We start from the raw sequence: 19,261 nt of genomic DNA on the forward strand, positions 1-19,261 counted from the left end.
TTGTCGTGGGTTTGCGAAACACAACACCGATCCGATTAAAGTTCTCGAATTACTGAATTCCCTGGGCCCTCGGCCACTTGTTTTCATGGGACCGAGCGACACTCTCTACTTTGTTTATAGTTTTTAGAGAGGCGCATGAATTCCAGCGGCCGCGTGTTTTCTTGAGCGTCGCCACTCGTACGAATAACCGGTCGTGAGAAAAAGGGATCTGTTAGTAAACCGACGATCTGCTTAAAATCGCGCGGTAATGAACGAGACCATCTTATCCGTCACGGCGTGCAACTCGCATAGACTTAGTTCGTCGACCGTTCACAAAGATCATGCAAATTGTACGAATAGACGACTCATATCTTTTCGAGAATAATGCAACCTTATATTGCGATTTACCAAAAGTGCATGCAAATAAATTGTGCATACAAATAAAAAAAAATCAAAGAATCAAAAAATCACCTTATAGATTGATTCGATGATTAACTGCGTCCACACCTATACTAATTAAAAATTATACATGTAACGTATACACTTTGAATGGTTGTTAACTATCATTTGATAAACTTCTGTCACACAAGACGTATGACAATATTACAAGTGCGAAGACATATATCTATCATAGGACAATTCTCGGCCTTTAGACTCGGCAGCAACAAATCAGGTAGCGATGTGATTAGTATATTTTGTCACATTCAATTATTCAATTATGATTGCTGATATATTAATATCGAAGGACAATTTATTATCGTTGAGCATGCTCAGAAGACGAAAGGAAGGCCGACGGTCGGACAGACGACTTAGGTACCTATGCGTGTATATACTGCGTGGCGCATTATAACGGACTAAGGGTGGATAACCCGTGATCGATCATCCCGGTGAATGCGACACCCCTACGAACGCACATCCGCGCCCCATTAAACCGGTAGTTCGCTCTCTTGCGAGCTACGCGCGCGCACTTATCACCCTGAATCGAACGAGAAAGTCCTTCTCCCTTTGCAAGATCGATGCAATTGGAGAATTCTTTTTTCTATGCCAAGTGTGAAATAATCGCGCTAATAATAGACGCACGTAATTGTTATATAAATAATGAGAGAGAGCTTCTCGTCCGCAATTATAATCGTCAAAGTTAAATAGTCATCATAGTATCTGCGGATTTATGATACGTTATGATACCAAAGCGATAATCGTCGAAAGAAACGTCGGTAGAAATCTAACGATATCGAGTGATCGTTGCAGTCGCTAGGGACGACGCTTTTTATAAAGGAAATCGAGCGAATCCGGACGAGAGAGTCGTTCGCTCGTTCTCATGTTAGCGATAATAGTGATAGACAGGCAACGAAGTTATGTGGGCGTCTTAGCGACGTGCGAGTTCTACGCGCAGCATAAATTACCATCCGAAATGAAGATGGAAATCTGATCTCGTCATTAGGCGCCGCTACCCTCGCTTTATGAACTGAAATTCTCGTTACACCGTCTTGCTTATAATCGTGTGCCGAGTACGAAAGTAAGCATGATAAGCGAATAAATATCATAATAATGTCATACTGAAAGACAAATAAGTTGTCCTTGAATACGTTGTTCGGAAAAACGCGATTTATATACCAAACTATTATTCTTTTGTATCTTCTTACAAATAATTTAATAGATGCAATTTTAGAAAAAGATAATAAAGTTGAAATTAATGTCAATTATAGTAATGACTCAAAAAAAAAACGGCAATGACTATACCAATTTGTTCCATCATTATACTTGAATGAATGCATCTTGCTGCATCGTAATGACATATCGATTTTTATTATTGCAGCGCAATCAAATGCTCAACTATTTGATCAAAGATAACAGCAATATGGCGGACGATAAAAAGAACAATATTTTGCTTCTGTTATTCTCGCAGTATAGTCAGAGATATTCCATAGGCGATACATTAGGAATCACAATTATTAAAATACAAGTCAATTAATCTAATCCAAAAGCACACGAGAACCATATTGGCAAAAAAATCATTGGGATTATCGTCACTACACAAGGAAAAATTAATTGAACTTTTTACAAACCAACACAGGAGTAATAAGAAACAAAGGCAGTCAATTTTTTGAAAGATAAAGTAGATAAATATAAACAGGAACACTATAAATTTAGAAAATTGATTATCGTTATTTTATTATTTTACTTTCTCGTGCACACAGAAATAATAAAATTGAAATAATTGAAATCCTTTTTTACACTCTTGGCCATTTGAAAACCAAATACTATTAATTTCCGTATTCGCGTTTAACGAGAAATATTTCATACAAAAAGCATCTCCATCTCGCTTCTTGCATGTCACGGCAAAAGGAATATTAGAAATATATATTTCGATCGGGTAAAAGATCGAGGAAAAGACAGAGAGGGAGAGAGAGAGAGAGAGAGAGAGAGAGAGAGAGAGAGAGAGAGAGAGAGAGAGACCACAGCACAGAATATTCTCCGACAAATTCCAATGTGACTAAACCCTCACGGATGACTGGCAGGCCGGCTGTGCGCGGGATGCAGGAGGGTTGGGGTCGCTGGGGTATCAGAGAAGATCTCTCCTTCTCTCCTTCGTCCTCTTGCATCGAGGCGGTCCATCCAGGCAGTCACCGAAAAGCCTACTACACCGGTCGCATTCGTAGCCAAGATGTTCATATCAGCAAGCTTAAAATTCATTCGATGTAAAAGTTTCGTATTTTCCTGATAATTATTCAAGATGAATCATTGAGATTCCGTGTTGTCAGAATAGGTAACTTTTCAATCTTTACGACAAACAAAAACTTTACTTACTTTATAATAGAAAAGCAATGTGTGATACAAAATTAACCTAAATTATCATGCTTTAATCGGCGGGGATATAGTATTATTAATTCAAGATTTTATCTTCATTGTTTCTTACAATTATTCAATTGTATCTAAAAAAAGAGAGACAGAATCTGTGGCCAGAGAATTCTTTTAAATTAATACATGAAAATGCAATTTAATTTACAGGCGAAAATGACGAATGAACGTTCTACGAATCTAAGTTATTTACATATACTACGAGATTCAAATCCCGTGACTAAAGACCATTCAGTATGCAAGCTATGTCTCATTACGTTTCTCGAGTTGCTGTCAAAGCTATTAAGTAAGAGGGCATGCGAAGAGGATATCGTGAGAAACGGGGGAAAAAGAAGAAGAAAAAAGAAGAGAGAGACATGGCAAGGCTTCTTCGTAACTTTATATAGTTCTTTCTCTGTTTCTGATCATGGTAATGTCCTTTCGTGAAAGCTGTTTCATCACACAACTAGCCGCACAAATCAGTTAAATACATATAAAATCGAGTCTATACATTTTCTCAAAGGATTAAATTTCCTGATCCTCAAAGCAGGTACGAGGTACACGTTCGTTTAAAACAGTCAAACGTCTGAAGATGCGTCTTATGGACAGCGAAGCACATTCGTCTATCAGATATCATTAATACTTCTCGATTCAGAATTCGATATAAAAAATTATAGATATCACATTAGGAGAAAATTATGTATACATCTAACAATAACGGATGCAATTTTGGATAATATTTAGAATACGGATAATCTAAAAAGATAGGTAATTTCCAATCGATATACATTGCCGTTGTGTTTTGCTGGAGTAAATAAAATTCTCAAATAGGAAATATTATCTACAACAAAAAATCAAACATCGTTAGCCTGCCTATGTAAACGTACGCACACGTACACGTACCCTTGTAATGATAACACGACGTGAATCCCCGACTTGGCTGCATGTTTCCGTCGTCACTTGCAAATGTATAAAATTTCCACACGTTACACGCAAGATAACGGTGAATAAAATACGCGATCTTGCTCTTTCCGAGTTCTCAGGACGCGTAACACGTGATTCGCAAACACGTGCCAAAATTTTTTCATACTATACATTAATGTGAAACGCCGTTAATTTATTCCTTTAAATAATTTATCCGACAATTTGTTTTCTTATACTTGCGAAATATTAATATTACCTTGTATTAATTACTGTATTCATTAAACATGTAATTTAGTTTTTATTGATGAATAAATTTGAAATTCTCTCTCTCAGTTCGGTGAAATAACGCCGTAGGAACATATGAATGGTATCGTGATGACAGATCTGACTTCGTAGGGCTAACCGACCTTTTGGAAAGAGTACAAGTTGCTTTTATTTAAGAAAATGTTTGACCTGCATTCGTCCATCACTTAGCGCTCCTCTCTCTACCTCTTTTTCTTCCTTCGTCTCGAGAACTTCGAAAGACGCGAACTCATCCTGACTGGAGTGCGTGGCAGTTATCGAAAGCAAGCCGGTCCTCCGCTAAACAATCCGATGCGGCATTTACTGATCCATCGATCTGACAGAGTCGTTTGTCGAGAACGTCCAACCTCTCTCTGTTCCTCTCTATTTTTCTCTCTCTTCCTTTCTTTCTTTCTTTTTCAAGTAGGAGCGCAGTGACGGCGAAACGTTTCAATCTTATGCTCGCCGTCTCGTTATGGCGTTATTGATTATCCGACCTGACGCCATGAGTCGCGAACGAGTGCAGCGAAGTTAATTACTCACGATTCGAGACGTATCTCTTTCTCCTTCTTTCCATTCTAAAACGATACTGAAAGAAACAGGTTGCGCAATAAGAAATCATAATCGCGCGCGAGATATCGTTTGATATTATTATTATTATCGTTATTATTATTATTATTAGGTATTGTTGGCGTAATAATTTCTCTGGCGCACAAAACACTGATTGTAAGACACCGACACGAGAAACGTTATAAATATCATGATAGATAATTAATCGAAACAGAAAATTACAAAAATGATAGAATAATAAAACATATGTATAAGTGGAAAAGTAGTAGTCTAAGTAAATTCTTCATTATCGGTAGTAGCACATCCGGGATCGTTGATCTTTGCCCGGTATGCGAAAAAAAAATATCTCGAACGCCGTCTGTCATTCGTCGTCGCACGTTCCGATGAGTGAGGTCCGTATCGAACTTAAGATAGTGTTATTTCTGTTATTTACGATGTCTCGAAACAGGTGACACGCGCCCTGTACCTGCATGCCGCAGGTAAATGGTCGCCTAGTCGCGATTTATAAAGCGTTAGTAAAAGCAAAGGAAAGAAGTCAGCAAAAGAGAAAAAGAGGGAAAACGGAAGGCGGAAAAACGGCCGAGGGAGGAAAGAGAGAGAGAGAGAGAATAGTCCGTAATTATACGAGGGTGAGTTATGGCGGTACAAGTACCGGCGGTTACAACGACCGGCCCAAACGACTCCGAGTAGTAGTCTCGTCTATCGATGACAGCGTGTAGCGCCTTTCGACATCAGATACGCGAGTGACGAATACATTGTCCGTCATACGTCGAAAAATTCTCACCGCGTCTGCAATGTTGATTAATCTGTCCGGTTGCCGTGTATATTTTTACGGTAAATATGCAAATTACGACTTCTTATGCTTCGATTATCATCAACGTTGGAGCGCAAAGCTGTAATTTGGTAATACCATTCCCTACGTGAACGTAACACTATTATAATATAGAGTACATGTTACTTTCTGTACTTTTATAATTATCGAACATATAGTATGTTAATAAGTAAATGAGATTTTTTTATGAACACTCTAAATTTCCTACAGTGAAATCTCACTCCAAAAAAGTGAAATTGCAACCACCCTTGAAAAAAAGTGAAAATATTTCACTTCTTGAAAAAAAGAGTGACGATCTTCACTCTTTTTAGAGTGAATTTTCATTTCAAAAAAGTGAAATCTCATTCCAAAAAAGTAAGATTTCACTCTAAAAAGAGTGAAGATCGTCACTTTTTTTTCAAGAAGTGAAATATTTTCACTTTTTTTTCAAGGGTGGTTGCATGTTCAAATTGTTTTTGGGGCAAACTTTCTTTGAGAGAAAATACATATCCCTAGAGGGGTCAAGACCCTCGATACTGCGATTAAGATACACCGACTTGAAAAGTGTAGTTCAATGGCGTAACGGTGATTTGCCAACACTACATGCGTGACGTGATGCCTTTCGAAAACCGCGTTTTTGCTCGGTCTCCGTGACACATCTGTGACGCGATCCTTTGTTTTGACGCGATTGGACAGGTGAGTTATCTGGCTGTGGTAAGACGATCGTTCTTCTCTAACGGACACCGACACGCCGGCGAAGTTCTCCTCGAAAAAGATTCATCCGGAGCCGGTGTAAACACAGCCGATAAAACGACGAGGAGAGGCCTTAACCGGCACGGAAGAGTGATGCGCTACGGGGAAACCATTCTTTAAAACCTCACACGTCCCGTGCGGCCCTTTCCGTCGCGCGGTTCTGCCCGACTTGAACGGGTAAAAACGACTTGGTAGCGGCCTCTTGGTGAAGACGAACTATCGCCGCCACCCTCGCAATGCACCGATCCTCCCTGAGCGCTTCGCATCAACCTTCAATTCGATTAACTCCACTTCAGAGGGGAGGGGAATAAGATCGTCTCAATTGAGATTACAATTTAATTATAGCAACGTTATGTAATAAGTTTTTTGATACTAATTATATAAGTCGTAAAAGATTAAAAATACAATTCTATAATACGTATACATAATCTTTAGGAATTTTTTAAACATATAAATAATATTTTTGAACAAGGTTTTTACACTGTTCCTTTTCAATTGCTGTTTTTTTACAAGTATCCAACTTTGAATATTGAACGAAAAAAATCAAACTCTAAAAAACGAAGGAAAACCATTTATCACATATCGCATATTTCTTAAAATAATCGGAATCGGAGTGATTTGGACTTCCCGTCCTACGATATTCATCGCCATTTGGCCTCTCCATGTTAGTGGATTTACTGTCAACGCCGGAAAAAAAACTCGGCATCGTGCCCACGGGAATCTTTCGAGGGTTCTCCAAGAGAAAGGAGGAGATGATCGACCATACCATCGGACGACGACACGTCGGACATCAGTCAGTCAAGTCCGAGTCGTCCATCGAAGTCGGCGGAGGAACGTTTCAGTCACACGCGACGGGACATTATCGCATTAAATATCGACAGGTGGCTTTCAGCGCAGCGCGCTAGAAAAATCAGGAGAAAAATGCCTAAATCTGTTGAAGCCACTCTCTACCTCTCTTTTCCTTTTTCTCTTTCTCTCTCTCTCTCTCTCTATCCCTTTGGCCTCTCCGAAGATTCGCCTGCGCTGCAATCGGTGTGTCCACCCACACCCGCTGCGCTCATAATAGGCTCCGCGAGGCTAAGCCCTTCTAATTCCTCTCCCATCCTCCTCTTTCACCACAATCTCCCGCTTCAACCATACCAGGGCTGAGGGCCCTGGTCTCTTTCTCTCTGTCTATCCCTATCTATTTCTCTCTTCCCCCGCATCCCGACATGCTTTTGAACGCGGTTCCCATAGGTTATTATTAGAATGCCTTACGTTTATGCCCCCGGTCGCGGCCAGGTAGATGGACAGTGCTCCGCCCTTCGAGAGAAAGAAGAGTCCCGAGTTGTACGTGCAGCCTGCAACAACTCCGCGCTCCTCCGCTCTCTGTGACCTATCCCCTGTATCCCCTGTATCCCCTGTATCCCCTGTATCCCCTGTCTGTGACTACCTGAACAGGAATTCCTAGATGACGAGTGATCCGTGCCGTGCGGCGACGATCGTCGTTCACTACGCGACGCCGCGCCGCGGCCGCCGCGCCAATGCCATATCATGTCAAGAATTATTTTTCGAGAAACGAGTTTCGATCGCTACACCATATTTGATTCGATGCGCCCGGCTTCCTACCTCTCAAATTTCTCCCAAACTCGGCAACGTACGTTTCGAAAACGCCGATGATGACATCAAAACCGACGCGACGCAACGGTACGACAGAAATGGATTCTCTTGCTTGTCAACCACGCACGATCGACGATCGTATCGCGTGGCAATTCACGCAGCCGGCTTTTTAACAATCGCCTGGAAGAACTTTGACAGGTGTCGTAGGATGCGATTTATCCCTTTTCATATTCCCTGGCGTAAATTGTTATAAATGTGATTCTAATCGAGCTTTATGTGTATCTAGGATCATATTCCGACGCTAGTGACTAGAAGAAGCTTTTAATCTTTGTGTTAAAATGCTAACAGTGTTTGATTGTTACTACTTGAACACGCATCAGCCTTTGTCATTCCTCCAAAGAGATACGATATACCGTCAACTGCACAATTAGAAATTTTTCTTCTAAAGCTTCTAAAACGTGACGTTTCTTAGGCGTAAATATATTTCAATATAAGTCTAATCATGAACTGAGTTACCTCTAATCAGTAAAACAAATGAACCAGGATGCCGCTCCCAATAAATTTAAGCAAGAAAAAAAATGAGCCAGCAATTGTCAGCGTAAATTTATGCCTAAATTTATTACGCTACTGCATTTGACATTCATTGGTCAAATTAACGTTACATCCAGTAACGCGAGCTGTTCAAGTTATATAAAAAAAAAGTCACACTGATTTATTTTATTGTAAAAAGTCAAAAGTCAAGGATTTTTTAATCGTTCGTTCCATGTTTTTAGCGTGAAATTGCTTGCTGATGGCAGCATCTCACAATCTTTTTTTATCATTTTCTTTCTTTTAGAGAGAATAATATCGTAAGAGCTAATAATATCTTTATAGAAAGTTTTTTCTACAGCCCAAGTCGAAAATATCATACGACATTGATTATACATGCGCCAAACAATGTAAAGAAATCGTATATCGCAAAAAAATATTGGAGATAATGTTAATTTTTGTGAGAAGCAAGGTCTACAAAAAAATCACCGCATCATTCATAATTTATCGGGCGTATTTTCGCAACATCGATATCGTCTTGAATCCGGTTAATGTTGAATTTAAGAACTACGTGTTTTAAACTGTACTCGCGGTCAAATTGCCCGATATATTTCACATCAGAACGACTGGAGTGCTCGATCATTCCGATTGTTCCGAACTGAGCTGACCGGATTTCGATCCGATCGCGTTGCTTCAGGCGCTCGTTAATGCCGCGCGCATAATTCACGCGTGGTTTTAATAACACGACGAAAACATCGGTGGGGAACGCGCCGCCGCCACCGTCGATCTTTTCAATCCGATAAATCGCCATCGGTCTTTTGCGCGACGTATTTCGCCCACCGGGAAAGGCGGCCGTCAATTATTATCGTTTCCCGCGTCTGGTAGTACCGCGTCCGCGCATAAATATCGTCATTTCCAACGACTTCATTCGCCACCGCCGCTCCAAACTTTTCTAAATAATGATTATTTTACGGCCGTGATAATGAAACTCCGAGGTTTTATAGATACACAGACTTATACGCACACATATCAATAATCAGGACATTGATTAGTAGTCACACATTTGTAGCGTAACTTATGCAATGAGTGAATAAGTCATTTAACTAAGCGCGAATTCACAAATTCTGTAAAATTAGAAATTTTTAATTTCTCGTAATATTAAACAGAGTAGACTGGTTCCATATTCTTCGGATCATAACTACTTGAATTCAAGAAGTGAAACTTGTAGCAAATTTGCATTAATATTGTAATCAATCAACTTAATATAATATGAAAAAGAGTCTCTTCAATTACTTAATAGCTCTATTTTTCTCTACTTTTGGAGACGAAAAGCATAACCGTTCTCCAAAAATTTTTTCTTTCTTAATAAAACTATATTCTTTACAAATAAATAATTTTCGAAAACAAATTTCTCTTTTCTTCTCACATTTATCTTGATTATTTTTTAAAATTAAAGAATATAAATGAAAAATAAACTTTATTTTTCCATAAATAAGTTTATTGTACCACTATAAAAATGTAAATTCATTGAACTCAGGTTTGTAGATACGCTAAGCATAAATGATCGTGTAGATCAGTTGTCCTTATATTTATTATAGAAAGACTTTAGCTTACAATTACATCGTAAAGTATATATTGCTGCCATCTCGCGGTGCTGTTTTCAAACGTTAACACTCCGTCGGTATCACCATGTTCTTATCAGTACACGTAGCAGATGTGTCCTTTTTGCCAGAGAATTCAACCTTATCGTTCGCTGCGTACATATATCAAGACGTATATAGCAGGCGGCGACGACGGCCGATGATATTCACCCGGAAATGAATCGCGATTGGTCGTCGGCATTGCTGCGAATATGCTACACGAGAGGGGGCGTTAGATAAGTACTTTTTCTTTGCGCGAAACGTCCGTTGATAGAAATGCATAATAAGGCAATCGGCCGGCAGCAATGTCCACTCCTCGTATTGACGCGCGGCAATTGATGGGCCAACGTAACGGTGGCGATAATGGCGACGTTTTCGCCGCAACCAGCCAACCGATTGCCAACGGCGCAGGGCGATGATGATTTCGTGCCGCGAAACGTACGAAAACACGCGAGGGTGCCATAAAATATTCATAACTTTTAGAAATCCCGTCAATATGCAAATGAAAAATGCTAATCGCCTCCCGCATTCGCGCCTACGACGAAAGCTATCGTTTTGTTGACATCCGCCCGTCAAGATTTTTGTTTTGTGGATACGTTTCACTAGCGGGATCGATGATTTAACCGTTTGTCAAATGATCGAGTCCCGCTCCAGCATTCAAGAATTTTCGTTCTTTTATGGTGCGTGTATCAATATATGTGCGTGAGTGTGTGTGAACAACGATTGATAGCGCACGTCATTTAATTACATGTATATCTGAACGATCGATACGCGTTTAGGAGAACTTTAACGGACACCCGATTCCGTTTGCGCAAGTTTCGAGTGACGGATGAGCAACGTAATTCATTGTTTGTCATCGTCTGTTTGGCCTCGCGATCAAGAGAAACCCGACGTCACTGAATTCTGTACAAATTTCATACGAGTATAAAATAATAAATTAAAGATGTCTCCGTGGCTGGAAATCATCAATTTATACAAACGTCGATAAAAATTTATCAACGACAAATTGTAATTTATGCGGAGTCGGTTAAAAATAAAAAAAGAAAAATTAACAATTTGCTTGGTACAATGTAAGACGATGTAGGTATACGCATAGGTCTCTGATTGCACGATATTAATTGCTACATCACATTAATATCAACATTTCCCATCTTTCATTTAAAACATGTGTCCCTGTTTTGGAAGGAACAAATTTTATGATGAGAATAACTATTCGTATCTATGAACATCAAAATGAAATTGTATCATAACTATAGTTATCTTTAATCATCCCTTTACAAATACTATTAAATGGAGCTATTTTCTACGATCGATATGTCTTTTGCTCGTTTATATTGTCCGCCTTCGTTAAGACATGCGATTGACTAAAGACGTCTTATATTTACTGCGATTTCGATTAAACTAGATCGATTAAAATTATCTTGGTACTCAAAACAAGTAACGAGCACAAGCCACCTTCACCTCGTGACGTCGGCGAGAGCATACAAAGGATCGGTGCGGTCAAATTAAATCCCGATTAAAAATAAGGCATGCCTCGCGCCGCAATTTATGGCGTCGCGCCACGTACGTGTATGAAACAAGAATGCTCGTTATTGTTTTCAGGCTACTTTTTTCTACATGAAACTTGAGTATCAAAGGAATCGCCCCGTTATTATTCGTGAGCGTCACAACGACATTACTTGCATTATTATAATCGTGCTCACTCTTCTTCCCCTCGATATCGATTACGAAGGGGTTGGAAAAAACTTAATACTTTCTTTGTTCGCTGTCTATCTATCATTATAGATCAACAAAATCATGACAAGATAGATCAGATCTATATGTAGGTACACGGAAAGAACGATTTTGTTGAAAGATTTAAGATTTTGCTGAATGCAAATAAAAATAATTTTGTTATATCATCAAAATAATTATGCTGAAAATTAAAAAATGATGAGCAATGCTGCAACAAGTTTTAATATTCTCGCAACTAGTTTGTGAGTTTTCATCAAAATGTGTACACAATGAACCGAAATAAAAAATTACATACGCGTTTCAGATTGGAAAAAGCGGTATCTCTCTGAATTTATATACAGTATATATACAAGTTTATTATAAGAAGACATAATAGATGGATAAGCGAATTTTGGTTTTAAATTTAAAAAATATCAAACAAATAGATACTGTTATCGCCATTATATCATTTTGATTAGCAGTAAGAACTGATCGTACAAACAACGCCGGTGATTTTAAAACTTTTAATCTCACACATTTGTATCAGCAGAATCGAGAAATCGCAAAAGGCTTTGACCCATTCTCTCCCTCCCCTTTTCTTCACACACAGACGCGCGCGCGCAACATTTATAAATGAGAATACGGCGGAAATAAAGAAAACTATGTCCTGGCGTGTTACCTCGGTGGGAAACCGCGGTAGCGAACCGGTATTCCGGTCGACCCCACGTTAGCCTCTTTAATCGCGCCGCGAATAATTAGCGGACGGCGATTAGGGTGATTAAAGGCGAGGGACCGAGTCATGGGTACGACGCAATTAGCCGAATCACTTAACGACTCGGTCGACGGGTGCACGAACTGACGCCTAATGCGGAGAGAGTGCACAAACGAAATCTGCCTGTTCCGATCTCGAAGCAGAAATTACGTAACTAAGATACACCTAAGAAATAACTGAATTGCTACAGTGTAATGTTTATTAAATACTATCACAAAACTAATAAAAATATATTATATGATTATTAATATTTGTGATTAAAAAGAAAATAATTTTTACACCAAATTAATTACACTCAAAAAACAAAAATTTAATATTAGCAGAAACCGCTAAATCTTACAGGATTTTATTCTTATATACGGCCTCAAGAGGAATCTTCTAAAATTAAGAGGAAAATGTGCTAAGCACAATATTCTTACAGTTAGAGTATTTTCGTTTTGCATCTGCAATAAAAATCTTGCTGTTCTTAATATGAATTTCCTCTTGTACACAACTTAATATTCTTATAGTTAGAGTAATTTCTAGTACGAATTTTACTGTTTTCTTCTCTCTCTCTCTCTCTCTCTCTCTCTCTCTCTCTCTTCTCTCTTAATATCAACTTCCTCTTGTATATAGATTATTTAATATTGTTTTAAGAGATATTATATATACTTTTGAGAAACTTTAATTAAAGAGTATTCACTTCAAAGATATACCACAGGATTTGACGTCTATCGCCATGTTGTGATCCATCGTTGTCAATATTTCATGAACGGTAAGGTTAGCATTAGCAATGGATCACGACAAAATGACGATAACTCGCAAACCCTTTGGCATCTTTGAAGATGTTATCTTTACAGCATTTTTTTCCACACACACAAATAAAAATACCTTCACCACATCTATAACAAGCAATGCACTGCGTGATAAATAGTACTTACGCTCAAATGTGGGCCAGTACTTCTTTAAGCTGATCGTTTCTAAGAATTCTTCAACTTCACTCATTATGAAACAACTCAAATTATAAGTGATGTAACACAATACAACATGATGTAACACGATGACCGATGTATATTGTATACTATAATACACGCCAACGGCCAAAAAGCAGCGACAGGCAGCGATACACATATTGCTTCTCATGTTACTCGTAAGAGGGCGTTCCGCTTTAAGTAAACGTATTCCTCTTAATACAAGAGGAAAACTGTTAGAATAATCTCCAATACATTTTTGATGAATAGTCCAGTGCATTGGAAGAGGAATACTCTTTCTGTAAAAGTTTCTGCTTAGAATATGAGGTTACCGGAAATTTCACTTTACAATTAGATTATCTTTTTTTGGATGTACTATCTCTTCGTTTGTAACTATCTATTTCTCAGACTTTAGATGTAACATATTATGCGAAATCTTATGAAAATATGTAGTCCTCTCATCAGTTAATTGTGTCTATCTACGAATTCCTACACCCCTTAATTCCAAGATTCGTGGCAGGATTAGTGGACCGTTCGCTTATCTGCATAAACATCTCGGTAGCCTATAGGCTAGAACCCGAATGAGAAGACAGAATCTCCTTGTCACAGGGAAGCTTTATTGGATATGAAATCTTGCATATGCCCGACAAACATTCCTATGTATGGTTCGATGTTTTTACAGTTAAGAAACCGTATCATATTTTTCACTGAATACAAAAGAAATTACTAAATACAAGTATAAACGTAAAATGCGGTTATCATTCTTTGGTATAATTCTTGTCCCTTCTTTCCTCCGACGACAAATGTTTCTAAACAGATTACTTAAACGCAAAAATTCACATATCTTAACTCAATAGTATTTATTACAATGATATGTTAGATTAACTCGACGCAGACAATAAATAATTACTGACAAATTAATTTAATTCCACTTGGCAACTTACTTATCAATTATTAATTATTATGAATTCTTAGTTTATTGCAAATTTGGTTTAATAGGTAAAAATACTAATAAGAAAATACTTGAAAAATAAACCAAAAAAAAAGAAAGAGTTAATGCTATATATTCATTTCCCAAAAGAAAATAATTAAAATTAAATGAAAAGCATCTCCATGACTGCGAATGAAATTAGTTACGAAGATCCTTTAACTGCATACCTTTGCGAATCGCTTATCAACATTTTCGATCGCATGGATCCACAGAGTGTCATAAAGTAGCATGTCACAGACCATTACGATTCTCATAATTTCTACGTTACAGATTTGTATCGAAAATTACCGCAAAACGCGTGCTATAAAAAACTTGCTACACACATCTTTCATCGTATTTCTAAATTATCTTCTAATTAATATACATATCTTTACATAGCTGGTTGCCAGCAAGCGTTTCACAAACCAGTTTCGCTTCATGCGTATACGATTCCCGTTCACGACTGTTGCCGCCAAGTTACGCGTGATTATATGCCGGATGTATACTTGCAATGTATGCTTATTCAAGAAAGCTACGCCCGAAGACAAGTAGATACAAAAATTTTAATTTAATTTAAACAGCCTGTATGCAACAAGTATCGAAATATGATTGCTCCCAAAGTAGTAAGAGAAATAAAATATGAAATGTAAATGTAGAAAAGGAAATTGCCTAAAAATTATATCAAATAAAAATCATAAGAAACGGAATTATAAGACTGATATTTTGTGAAAAATCACACGTCACGAAACTTTCCTTTGAAAGCCTTCTCGAAGCAATACTTTTTACGAAGAATGAGCTTCACAAGTAGTATGCTTCATTTATATACGATAATAAGACAAGAGAGAGAAACATTAATTGTCAACATCATTAATTGTCAACATCATTAATTATCAACGAATTGCACCATATTCGTATTTTCCTTCCATACAATTCGCTTTACACGAAGTGAAATTGGCAAGCAACAGAGATCATTAATGATTCTCACTCTACAGACGTCGTCGGAGGCGTTCTCCTCCGACGAGCGCAAACAAACGGAGCAAGATAGTGCCAACGGTAGCAGCACCGGGAGATTAGGGTTTGTTTTACAACGAGCGGTAAAGCTGTCGCACGGCTCACGCCGGTCGTCGTATTTAAACGCGCCGGCCTTGGTGCAGCAATGCGGAAAGTGTTCACGCGATATTTCAGTTGTACTTCGACCTATAGTCGGTATTGTCCGGTGATACCGACTTTGAACGTCGCCGTCAACTCGCGGTGTGTTACGCGAAATGCTTTATGATCTATAAGACGTTAATAAATGGATATTGCCAGGATAATTTGTCAAACTCCGATCTGTCTGGTGAAAAAATTGTGTGAGAATTTTAGGATAAACTTCGTGGATTCTCTCTCTCTCTCTCTCTCTCAATCGATAAATTAAAAAAACATAATAAAAATAAGTATGACACTGGGTTACATTATAAAAATTGAGCATGGTATATGTATAGGTACGGTGCGAAAATAGTAAATTAGTTTTAATAGAAAAAAGTAATTTATGTATTATTTTAGGAAATGTCCTAATTTGCTAATTTAAAAATATAAGTATTGGACATAATGCTGAATTATATGATTAGTTTATACAAGTCGTTTCCAAAACCGAGACTGTTACGAAGGAAATTGTGTGGGCGTGGCGAGTAACATCGAAGTCTTATCATACGATTGAAAAAATATCCACACGCTGTGGAAATAGTTGCGTAATGTACTCTCCAGGTATACACGCGTGCGACTCGCAAACATTGGTGTGGCTTGTCGTATTTTGGATGCAAGTTACGCCCACTGCATTGGACGAGAAAATGGAATCTATTTATTCTTGAAATATATGATGTAGGAATGGCAAGAAATATTAAGAAATTCTTGGACAATCAAATATATATATATATATATATATAATTCATGCAAACTTAAATTTATTTGCATTCATACTTTCCATATTTTTATTTTACATGTAATCAAACTGACAGTATAGATAAAATTAATCAATGGTAATAGATTACTGAATTAAAATTACAAAAACGATGATAGCAACATGTATAGTTTATTAACTGGCGTGTCGAAAAATATCTTAAAAATTATAATAAAATCGGAAGAAGAGAAATAACGCTAAAGTTTTTTAACGAAAGTTCAGTCACGATATTCGCCTGTCATGAAAGCTCAATCGAAAATCTCGTTATTGTCTCACTATACATATATCGGGGTATGAGGGGAATTCGATTATGGCGGGTGACAGGTGCATATGGCACCTGCCTAAATTTACGAATCTTGTTCTACGAGTCTACATCATCTACTCACAGAAGTATCCGATGCGACGCATGGTATCCCTGTGCGAAGTACTATCATCCTACCCACGTCCAGCAAACAAGCGTATAAGGTCGCTGGACATATTTGAGAAGTGCGTGGAAAAGGAACACACGGCGGCGGTATACGCGGTGCACCGACCGCTTCGACCTTCTCCACCCCTGGCGGATAAAAACCCCTTTCGAGAGTGAAATATGTGAGAGACGAGACCGCCTCGCGGGATAATTCTGAATTATGTTTGCTCTCATCTCTCCGGCCGGGGCCGGGGCCGGCGCTTCCACCTAGTCGCGCTTCGCCCTTTTGTCAACCTCGCGCGGGACCCGGCGGGCTCGCCATTCTTCTACCATTCTCCCGATTCGTTCCTGACGCGTTCTTCGGTGCTTAATGCACCACGTTGTATCGCGTCGTCGATTCACGATCCGCTTCGGCTCGATTCACCGCTCGAAACAGCTTTGAATAATCGAGGGAGGATCGGTATCGAAACGATGATAAACATGAATATCTTTGATGCGTCGTATATCATACGCCTTTCTAATCAGGTGAGCTTTTTCAGAAAATCAAACTTGTTATATTACTTTACTAACAAGTTTGATTTCTGTTTGATTTTTATACACTTAGTGATAGGAATAACTAAAGATTAGGGTGCAGACACAATAGAAGGAATAAGAAATTAGGAATAAGAAATAATGATTTCAATCTATTGGAAACTGGATATACTGAAATACAAGGTCGCTAATAGATTGAAATCATTATTCTTTATTCCTAATTCCTTAGTCCTTTTAAGCTGCTAGGTTCGGAAACATCACCCGAGTGCTTCTGTGTATTGTTTTACCCTTATTGTTTACCTAATGTTAAATAAGGATAAGGTGATACACAGGGGCACCCGGGTAATATTTCCGAACGCAGCCCTATTGTGTCTGTACTTTTATTCCTATCACTGAGTTTATAAAAATGTACCTGCGGCTCCATATATATATATATATATATTAGGTATTAATTAATTCCTGCCGTTTTTCGTTTCCAAAATTGATTTGTTTCGAAGGGAAGATGAATGAATACCTTAATCAAAGTAATTTCCTCCATTTTCTACTTTATTACTAATTAATAATACTTTATTAATAATACTTTGATTAAGGTATTTCTCTTCGAAACGAATCAATTTTGGAGACGAAAAACGGCAGGAATTAAGTTTAACATCTATACATATATTCGGAAACAAAATATTGATAATAATATCAAATTATCAAATTACATAACTCTTTCAGTTCTTCATGTCACTAGCTTTTTAATTGGCTTTCTACATATATCATTCTGTACCTAGGGCAATTTGTACGGGGTAACCAACAATTTGTAGAGTATCCATGTATCGTTAGAAATGTAATTTACCTGCTCGATCAACGAACGCAACTGACTTGACTCGCAACGCATCTCGTATACGATAAGATAAGGATAATAATTTCGAGTCGTGAGATGATCTCGTACGCGATCGAACTAATTAGAAGGACATACGCTCCAGGTCGTTTGAAAATCGGTATGCCAATTTCACCGTAGACTACTTACATATAATGATATCGTTGTATCAAAGAAACTGGGATAACGACACGTGTATGGAATGTTCTCTTATTGCTATCATTATTAATGGATAGGCGATTATCTTAACTAGATTTTCTCTTAACAAAAATTATACGAGAAACTATATATTACTTCTTATGTTTTATATTTTTTAATATTAATTATTGTAATAATTAAATTGAATGTCAAAGTAAAATTTAAAAGTAACCATGGATCTACGCTACTAAAGCTTCATACATTGATATTATTTGAATAATCAAATATTTTTAATTTTTCAAATATTATTTTATCACATTGTAATAACTAGATATTAAATTAACTCAGCTTATTAATACACTGTCAGTCATAATAGATACAGTTACAAGCATATGTCAATATTAAATAAGTGATCGATATATTTGTTATAAAATAAGAACCGCGACGGTGATGCATCTCTCGATCTTTTGATTCTACTGATTCTTTGGATACATATCCCTTTAGCTCTTCTCGTAGTGGACAATTATTTAAAAGAGACGCCGAAATTCGGGATCGAAATGCAGTGAGGGGAGGGGGATGGGGTGGTAAATGGGGAGATCTCGTAGACAAAACGAAAAGTTTACTGACTGGCACCGAATCGAAAGCTGAAGAGCGGCAGAGGGCAGCGAGAGAAAAGATAAAGAGAGATATCGGACAGTGAGAAGGACGATAGGACAAAACGAGAAAGAAATGAAGGAAAAAAGAGCACACATTCACCACCCGCTGGGTTGGACGAGACGCATGCGTGCGATCCCATACTGATGGCATACCATGTTTCCATGCCTATACAGCTATCTTCTCGTACTCCCTTCCCTCTTTGCTCTTCCTCATCTCCTCGATCTCTCCTATTCAGCCTCCTTCTTTCTAAATTTCGTTTCCATTCCTTCTTTCATATTTTTTTTTTATTTTTTTTCTTTCTTTCTCTGTGTTCCGATATATCTTTTATAGTGCTCATTTTTTTTTAATTTTCATTAAATGTTGGGCAAAAAATCAAGGATGAAAGTTTTTATAACTTTG

At 37.9% G+C, this 19,261-nt stretch overlaps 1 protein-coding gene across 1 annotated transcript in view; it reads right to left on the reverse strand.

Moving 5' to 3' along the window:
* hth (Meis homeobox homothorax) overlaps positions 1 to 19,261 on the reverse strand; it is a 446,666-nt gene that overhangs the window by 410,131 nt on the left and 17,274 nt on the right. The gene's annotated exons all lie outside the window — the stretch shown is intronic.

This window comes from Trachymyrmex cornetzi, unplaced genomic scaffold (assembly GCF_001594075.2).
Source record: "Trachymyrmex cornetzi isolate Tcor2-1 unplaced genomic scaffold, Tcor1.1 scaffold203, whole genome shotgun sequence".
Classification (NCBI taxonomy): domain Eukaryota; kingdom Metazoa; phylum Arthropoda; class Insecta; order Hymenoptera; family Formicidae; genus Trachymyrmex; species Trachymyrmex cornetzi.